General features: G+C 33.2%; 1 protein-coding gene across 2 annotated transcripts in view; it reads left to right on the top strand.

Moving 5' to 3' along the window:
* Positions 1-7,778: 7,778 nt before the first annotated feature.
* The window catches only part of Tpst (tyrosylprotein sulfotransferase), a 297,586-nt gene continuing 296,239 nt past the window's right edge, over positions 7,779-9,125 (top strand). For both annotated transcript variants that reach the window (XM_088196427.1, XM_088196429.1), the window contains exon 1: positions 7,779-7,923. The gene's annotated coding sequence lies outside the window, so the exon portion shown is untranslated. The remainder of the gene's footprint in view (positions 7,924-9,125) is intronic.

Below are 9,125 nucleotides of genomic sequence, written 5' to 3'. Positions count from 1 at the left end.
TGTATGATTCTCGAGCAGCAACATGGTTTCCGTCAATCTCGATCCACTGTCACTAATTTTATGGTTTTTTCTAACTTTGTTTCAAGATCATTGGACTATAGTGTACAAGTAGACGTTATATACATACACAGATTTTGAAAAGCGTTCGGTAAGTTAATCATGCTTTACATGTAAAAAAATTAGCTAATTTCAGGTTTACTGAAGGTTTTATATTCTCAAATTACTTGACCGTAGTTCGTCAAGTATAAAAAATATTTTTCAGAACGATATAAGACCTCTACTGGAGTACCTCAAGGATCCAATTTAGGTCCATTGCTGTTTCTATTGTTTATTAATGCAATAGAAACAGCAATGCATCATTAAAAAAAATTATTATATGCAGGTGACTTGAAAATTTTCAATAAAGTGTAGTCGATTTCGGATTTTCTCGACCTGCAGGAGGATCTCAATTCTTTATGGAAGTAGGCTTGCTATAACCAATTGCCTTTCAGTGTGAAAAAGTGTTACAGAATTTCATTTTCAAGGTCATCGATGCCGGCAAAATATTCCTACCATCTCGGCAGATATATTCTTTTACTAAGGTTTTAAGTGTGACTTTCGAAGTACGTTGGAAATTTAGCTTACACTTAAAATCATTAAAAATGCTCGGTTTTATCTTAAGAAATGCGCGCTACTTCAGAAATACTTTAGTATTACGCACTTTTTATGATGCTCTAGTCCGCAGCATACTAGAAACTAGCTTTTTTGTTTGGATTCCAGGCGTAATGAGTCAATGTAATGAATTGAAGCTGGAAAAAGTATATTTATACTTGAAGGGATATGGGTATTATCAGTTCTTGTTTCCCAGTGAATTTTGATCTCTTTTTTCGCTTGTTCATAGTCGATAGAATTATCCTTAAATTATAACAAATTGTGCAGGTGGTTGAAACTGAGAATTTCATAGATGTTTATAAAGTAAACTTGAAACATAAAAATCTTAAATTAAGAAATTAAGATTTATATCAAATAACTATTTTTAATTTATATTAATTGGTTTTAAAATTACACCTGACACTTCTTTCTTGACTACTACCAATACTATATCTATAGGTATAGCCATTGTTTTTGCAACTCGAATCTCCCACCGGGAATTTGCCGATACACAATGTGTTTCGAATAGCAAATTTATAGCGAACCAGATATACTTACTCCTTTCAAGTGAAAAAAGTTGCTTTTGTTCCGGCGTGTACATCGCAAGCATCGAATGTACAAAAAACATCGTTAATCTCACGAGGATGTGCCTTTCTGGTTCGGTGAGCAGAGTGCCAGAGCCCAAGGTGAATTCACGGATTCCTTTTATAGTTACTTCTGAAAGTGAGACTTATTTAATATCGCTATAGAAAGGGAATGCGCAACGTGAACGGAATAAGAATTATGGATCTTCTCAGAGATATAAGTGGTACATAAGTGCATGCATGTACATATATTCACATGCTTCTCTCATGCTAACGATGTTTTCAAAAAGGATTGGCGTGTTTGCTATTTCTATTCCATTAAGTATCTAAGAGTCCTCCAAAATAAAAGAAGGATATGTTAGAGTTATTCCTTTATTTATACTAGCCAAACAAATTTAGATGATACTTTACTAAAGTGAAAATCGAGTTCTAGGACTACCGAAAGGTTGTTTACTTTTGCGCTTATTGAATAGTTTGTACGATAATCTAAATATAATATATTAGTATGTATATTCTCGTTGTAGTCTTAAAGATGTTTTACAGATAGAATTAAACTCTTAGCAATTTGCTTGACTTGACAGCTTTTAGTTGGATTGTCGAGGAAAGGTGGCTTTCTTTCTCATTTTTTAATGTCGTCTTTGTGTATTTGGCTTGCTTCGCTTGGTGCTGAGTTTAGCTGAACTCTCATTTATTTCAAGTTGAAAGTGGTAGTTCTGGTTGATGTTCCTGACCGAAGTGTTTCTGATAAAATTAATTAAATACGGCTGTGTTTTGGATTATATACCCTTAACACATTGAATACCGTATGCACAAATTCTTGCGTTTCAGAATTTTTTTTACAAAATCAAACGTTAAACTGCGTATTTACCGTAACGTTTTCATTTGGTGCTCTAGCCAAAGATGTTACTAATATTTATCAACTAAAATAATTGAAAAAATCGATATCCGAAATTCCAGAGGTTCTAAACTCGGGTAAAAAATTTCGTTTGAAGGCAGTGTTTACAGATTATTTTCAATTCATATATTCGTAATATTTCAATCATTGATCATACAACTGTGAATCGCGTACCAAGAAAATAAAAATTTATTAAAATATTTTTTAACACTTTACGGTCAATTTACGAGGTGATTGTCGCACGGCACCCAACCGTGCAACTTTGACATTTTGATTGATATTTGCACAATGTAACAAACAAACATATTTCTTTCAACTACTAACAAATAGAATGAAAACCGCACACTCACTCAATACAGATGCACACTCATAAAAAATATTATTATTTATACATATTATATATTTAGCACTAATGAATTACTAAATTTGATATTTATGTTTGTGTAGTATGAACTCACGTTTTTTTTAATGCAGAGTTTTCCAAACTATACTTAATAGTAAAGCTAACCATTTTTTTATTTCCGGAACTAAAACATCGCCCCGTTTTCATAAGTGAACCAAAGTTATTTTACTCATGATATTGGTTTGTCTCTTCTGATATTGTCTGGAACAAATCTTCACCAATGAATTGGCACACCTTCAAAGCTTCCTAGTGCAGTGTAAGCCACAGCTTCCAATTTTTAAACACACACATTCGCGCATACTGCAGCCGAGTCACAAAAATAAAGGGCAACGTAACAAATGAGCGCGGACAAATAAGCGTGCGTCAAAAGAGCGCTGCTTTATAAGCATTGCGTCATAAAAGCGTTTACCAAAGTAGCGCTGTAACAAAATAGCGTACGTGTAATGCGCAGACAGTCATAAGAGCGCTTGTTTAAAAAGAACGCGTCATAAGTGCTCAATAATAGTTGGAGAAAATCAAGCAATGAATATTTTAGGAATTAGGTATACAAAATATAAGTAAATTGTGAGAAATTTACAAAGGCGGTTCAATTAGTATTTAATGTGCCAGAGCGTAATGACGATTAAAATGATAAGCCAATGCAAACATTATTATTTATTAATTATTATGTACAAACGAAAGTATGGCATAATCATACATACGATATACATAAATTTTGTACTAATATAAAATCGGATTTTGAATTTATCATTAAATTTGTTCTATAATGTTTCATTAAATTGACAAATAATTATCGACTCGAATTGCAATGAATGCGTACAGTTATAGGGCAGGTATATGGCCCGCTAGACTTTTTTTCATTTATTTTAGAGAACTACACTTTTTCGTGAATGGCGAAAACAAGCGCAATATAAACGCAATATGTAATAAAAAAAATATTTTTTTACTATTTTCTACGGAAGAACGTCATTTGAATATGTCATAAATTTGGCACATATAAATTAGATTTAAATAATATTTTTATTATAAGTAAACTTCAAAGCATCGACATTATGCTTTTAGTCGGTCAACAACAAAGGTGACCTTCGTGTCACTCTCGCATTAAAATAAATCGAATGAGAGATAGATATTCTAAAAATAAACAAACAACTTGCGTTAAAATAATTCGAATTAGTGATAAAGATTTAAAAAATAAACAAATTGTCAACCTTTGATTAAATTTTTTTTTTGTAATCTGAGGTGCACGACATTTTGTGTTTTTAATTTGGATGCGCTAGAAATATTTAAAAAAAAAACAGTAGCTACGCGATATCTGTTGCTAACGGGCGCGTTAATTGTTTCGTTAAGTGTTTTCGTTTTTAATAATATCCCTTTCGATGTTTTTAATTATAAAGTGATAGTGTAATTTAGTGTATGTGTTAGAATTAAGCAGTGTATAGTTCAAATTAGTGTTTATAGCTATACTTGGGCCTATGCAAGGCCGTTGCAGCGGCGCGGGGCCGGGGTCCATATCCGACGCCGACGCCCCGCGCCCCCGCTACTCGTCCGACGAGGTAGGCCGGTTTCACACGTGCCGGGTACATTTGCCCGGCACCGGGCCGGCGCCGTCTACAACCTTTCACACGTAGCCGGTCTCTGGCCGGTTTCTGGCCGGTTTCTTCCCAACCCGACCTATACCCCGTCAACTGGTGCCAGTAATTTAGGATTAACGGCTTCACATAAGTCCTTCCACACATTTCGCGTTATTTTTTTATTTTTGTATGTATTCTACTAAGATAATTAAAAGAGATTACATTAATATAATTAAAATGTCGAGGTCTATTTCTTCCGCTATTGCCTAAACACGAGGAATATATATTATATTTTATTACAAGATACCACAATCACTGTCAACGGCCCGGTTCATGTTTGAGTTTTACCCCCACCACACTCAATTCGGTACCCGGCGCCGGACAGTTTAGTGAGCGCGGCCGGCGACAACCCGGCAGCCAGCGCCAAGCCGGCGCCGGGTAGATTTGTCCGGCACGTCTGAAATGATAGGTACTAGCCCATACAACACCATCCCCACTACACGGCGCCGGCCCGGTGCCGGGAAAATCCACCCGGCACGTGTGAAACCGGCCGTAATGTCTCTTCTTTCAATTTTCTGTCTTTCGAATATAGTTAACCCTTTGTGCTCGTAAGTCCAAGCGTTACACTCTTACGTCGACAAAACTTGAAATGCATTTGTTGAAGCTAATTTTGCCATTTTAAATTTATTAATGGTAAAAAACTTGTATTAAACACATTTTAGTAATATTTAATTTTGAACTTATGCAAATAAGTGAATAATGTTGAATTTACGAGTGTAAGTTTATTGTAAAATTTTTCATCGGAACATGGTCGTACACTCGTGGTGTTAAGACCGATACTTGACAGTTTTACGCTGTTAAACTGACTTTTTCCTTCAAAGGGTATCTATATTTTTATGATATGCGATGAAACGGGATTATATGCTCTAATTGTGCATAATTGTTACTTAATATTGCGTGTCTGTTATGAAATAAAAACGATTAGAAAAAAAGAGCGAGATGCAAGCAGAGCTCGCTATCTTCCTCGTACTATTCAAATCAGCGATTTACAACCATCGACATTTTTAGCGGCAACTCAAATAATAATATTATATTACTCTTTTCGAGATAGTAAATTACTAATCTGTGTTTTAATTATTTACAAACACATATATTGATTTATTTTTACAAATTATCCATATAATTACGAATGACGATATAATAATGGATGTTTAAGGAAGTGACGATGAATTTGATATTAACCAAGTTATTATTACTGTGACAGTAATAGTAGTTGGAATCTAACCACTTAAAAGAAAATGGATTATGCCAATATTTGATGCAAATAATGTTCTTGGAGCGAAGAGGTAGCCCGAGGTCGAAGGTGACCTCACTTACACTTAGCAGACCTAGACCCAAACACCATCTCCCACAAACACAAAAGCATCCTATCCTATCCTAATGTAAAAAACAATAAATTGTAATTAATTCCTTGTCACTGCATTCCTCACTAATTTTGTCCTTTATTTTCTTCAGAACTCCTGTTGACAGTTTAATTTGGTGCTCCATCAGTAGTCACACTCACGAGTTTTTTCCATGGTAATTTATATTTCATTGGGCAATTATTTACTTGTTAAAATATATCATTTTTAGGTATCTGGTCCTTCATAGATTCGAATCATATCGAAATCATAGAGAGAGAGAGCGATTGAATACCATGTTATCGATTATAATATTGATGACAGTTGCTTATTCACATTCAATTCGACGTATTATTGTCCATCAAGATAAACTTACATTTTGTAATTGGTTTTTAATAATCGGACATACAATATTAGCAGCACCGTTAGAAAATAGTTTATTCTTCTTTGTAATTGAATGGGCAATTACATAGATCGCTTTTGTGGCATCTTATTGTTCCTTAGTCATCCGCGTAAATGTATTTTGTCGTGATAATAAATTGTGACTTAGTTTATCTGCTGCTTTCGATCGGAATTCCGAAGTTAATTCTGAGTTATATCCATTATGTTTGGAATCGAAGCGTCTTTTAATATTATATTTTTTTAATACTACAATACTATAATGGCAGATCAGACAAATAGCTTTATTGTTTAAATTAGTAAAAAAGTATTTTGTTTTCCATTATTCTTTTAACGGTTTTTCATATCGATTTTTATTCTCTTGTTCATTTTAAGTGTATTATTTAATATTTTTTTGAATATTTATAATAATTTATTCACTTGTGTTATTACGTAACAAATCATACAAAAATCAATTGTTTTTAACTTGACAAAATTGACGAACCAACTAATAAACGAAAAAAGAAACGCAGATGTGACAGAAACGTTTCATTTGAGATTTACAGTTACATTTTTATAGACAAAACATATGTTTGTCGGGTTGGTGGCGAAAATATTGTATTGTTTCGCTAGTACCTACCTAATTGACAGAACTTTTCTTAATAGCCATTCAATTTAAATGCTTTCTTGTTGCTGCTATTTTGGCAGGACACAAAACTAACTTTGCTAAATAAAAATTGCCTTGCATATTGATTAGTGATTTATAACGGGCGATTCAAAAAATAAAGAGGTTGGCTGATGATGTGTATCGAAATTCACCTGAACTTCATTGAACATGAAATTTAAATTCGAGTCAATTTCTATGCTTTCTAAGCTTTTGATGAGATTAAAAACTCTGGGTTTGTTTCGAATAGTAGCAATGAAATTCATTAATCTTCAGATTCATATTCCATATAACAATCAGCACTACTCGCAAAATCTTTCAGCGAATCGTCATCATTTTCAAATGTTTCAGTCATTGAACTCAGATTGTTATCTTGGAAAAATTAAAAAAAATGTTTATTTTATATTATTTATTTTCACCGTTGTAAATTCAAATTGAAGTAAAAAGCAATATAAGTATACATATATCAAAAGCCTAATGTATTTCTGGCCTAAAACACATGCGGCACGCGGGAACTGCCAAGAGATACTGACGTGACGTCGAAATATGTAACCGCTCAACGCAAGTGCGATCGCGCTCCTTGGCACTCAAATGGTTGAGAGGTTTAAATTATATACTGTTCTAAAATGACAGCTGCGAAACGTATAATTGATGTTACTCCCCGAATCTAACCTAAACGAATTAATCTAATGGAAGTTCAAAAGCTATAATTAGTTTTAGAACTTTCATTAGGTTAAGTTTGTATTTGAAAAGCAAATGGATGTTTCGCAACTGATATTATTTTTAATATAAAGAACATAATTTTATTAATTTGGTTGGATAAAATGTGTAAAACAATTAGTCTATAAATCCACTAGTGAATATCAGTGAAACTATATTTATTCACTGCGCTTATGGTAAAAATAACACCTAACACATTTAAAATTAGGAATAAAATTATATAAATTATATGAAAAACTTAGCGATTGATTGCTGGTAGTAAATTGTAGGCGATAAATTTTCCGGACCTGCAAAAATTCGATTTTCAGTTTTTTATTTCGGATGAATTCTTATAGAAGTGGAGCGTATCACTACGCTACTGATTGTATGCAACTATTGTATGAAAGTCGTTTTAATTCAATTATAAACGTAAACAATCTAATATTTGAATAAAAAATGTTTAGCATTTCATGATAAGCAAATTCAAAATGTGCGCGCGCACGTTTAGTTAAATTTCTTACCGCCAGAGCGCCGCGCCGATCATAACAAGCGTCAGTCGGCTTCGGCGCTCGGTGTCGAACGTTCGTCGGTTGCGCGGTAGACATAACCTATAATTTGGATCGTTGACATTTCGTGTTTACGTGCATAACCTCACACACACACGGATTAATAAACACCCCTGGACGTCTTACGCGTCTCGTGAGTATATTTATGATTTAACATAAACACTAAATATCTCGTTTCATCTCACGAGACACTCGCGTCCACTCGGACATGTTACAACACATTTTATAACAGTAAATTGCTGAATGACGACGATGACCCGATGTAGCGAATTAATCGATTTATCGGACGACTCACTGTAACGAGTTTTTTTGAATTGCACAACCTGGTAGTGACATCTACCTATTTTTAAAAAGTAAACTCGCAACAAGTCGTATTTTGTTTATGAAATGTCTTGTTACTGTTTGGTTTTGGACCGTTCTGTAGCTTCACCGATGGTCGAGTCGAACGCTTCGATCAGCTGACTCGGAAATGGATCATATGTTCCGGTTTTGTTGGCAAAATCAGAATCAAAACCAACTTTAATATCTTTTTAGAGTGAATTTCCAATAAAATATAAATCCTTTTTTGCCTTGTTGAATCATGTGGGTAGTTATATATGCTATAAAAAAAATCATAGCCACGAATAACCGAGTATTTTAAAATGGAATCTGCTTAATCACTCCACGTGCACTTCATTGTTAATTATTATTCACTGTGTATAGTTCATTGTTTTCGAGTGCATTCACTTTTTAATTCGAATCGTGAATTAATTAGCTTATTTTAAAATACAATTGATTACACATTGTGCAAAAATTGTTTTTTAACTAACTAAAATTAAAACCCATAATATTTTTTATCTTAACATTATTTATTAACTCACGTTTGCATGAATAAAATACCTGGTGAGCGTGAATAAGTTGACAAGTCGAAACTATATATTCTTATAGCATCTTAAAGTTTAATATTTTGTACAAAATACATTTATTACTTTTGTGATGTTTTTATAGTTGATCGTAAACACCTTTTAAATGTTACACAGTAAGATATAACATTGTAAGCTATACAATCATCGTGTTATGAAGTTAAATCGCTCAGAGAGTTGTTGAAATATTAACCAGTGAATCTGAATAAAGTTGTTGAACTTATCTATTCACAGCCTAGAGCGCGACAATAAAATAATTTATAATTTCATGCATCTCGAGTTGTCAACTTATTCACTATTACCACAAATATATGGTATTTTTGTATTATTAATTAGGATGCTCATATTTTTAGGACATAAATTATTATATAATTATATAATCATTGTGGCAGAAGTGTAATAATATAATAGTACACTAGTCAGGTAATATAAA

The sequence above is a fragment of the Plectrocnemia conspersa genome, unplaced genomic scaffold, assembly GCF_051122295.1.
Source record: "Plectrocnemia conspersa isolate PC_06_02 unplaced genomic scaffold, ASM5112229v1 ptg000011l, whole genome shotgun sequence".
Taxonomy (NCBI): Eukaryota; Metazoa; Arthropoda; class Insecta; order Trichoptera; family Polycentropodidae; genus Plectrocnemia; species Plectrocnemia conspersa.
This window is presented reverse-complemented; position numbering and strand designations above follow the sequence as displayed.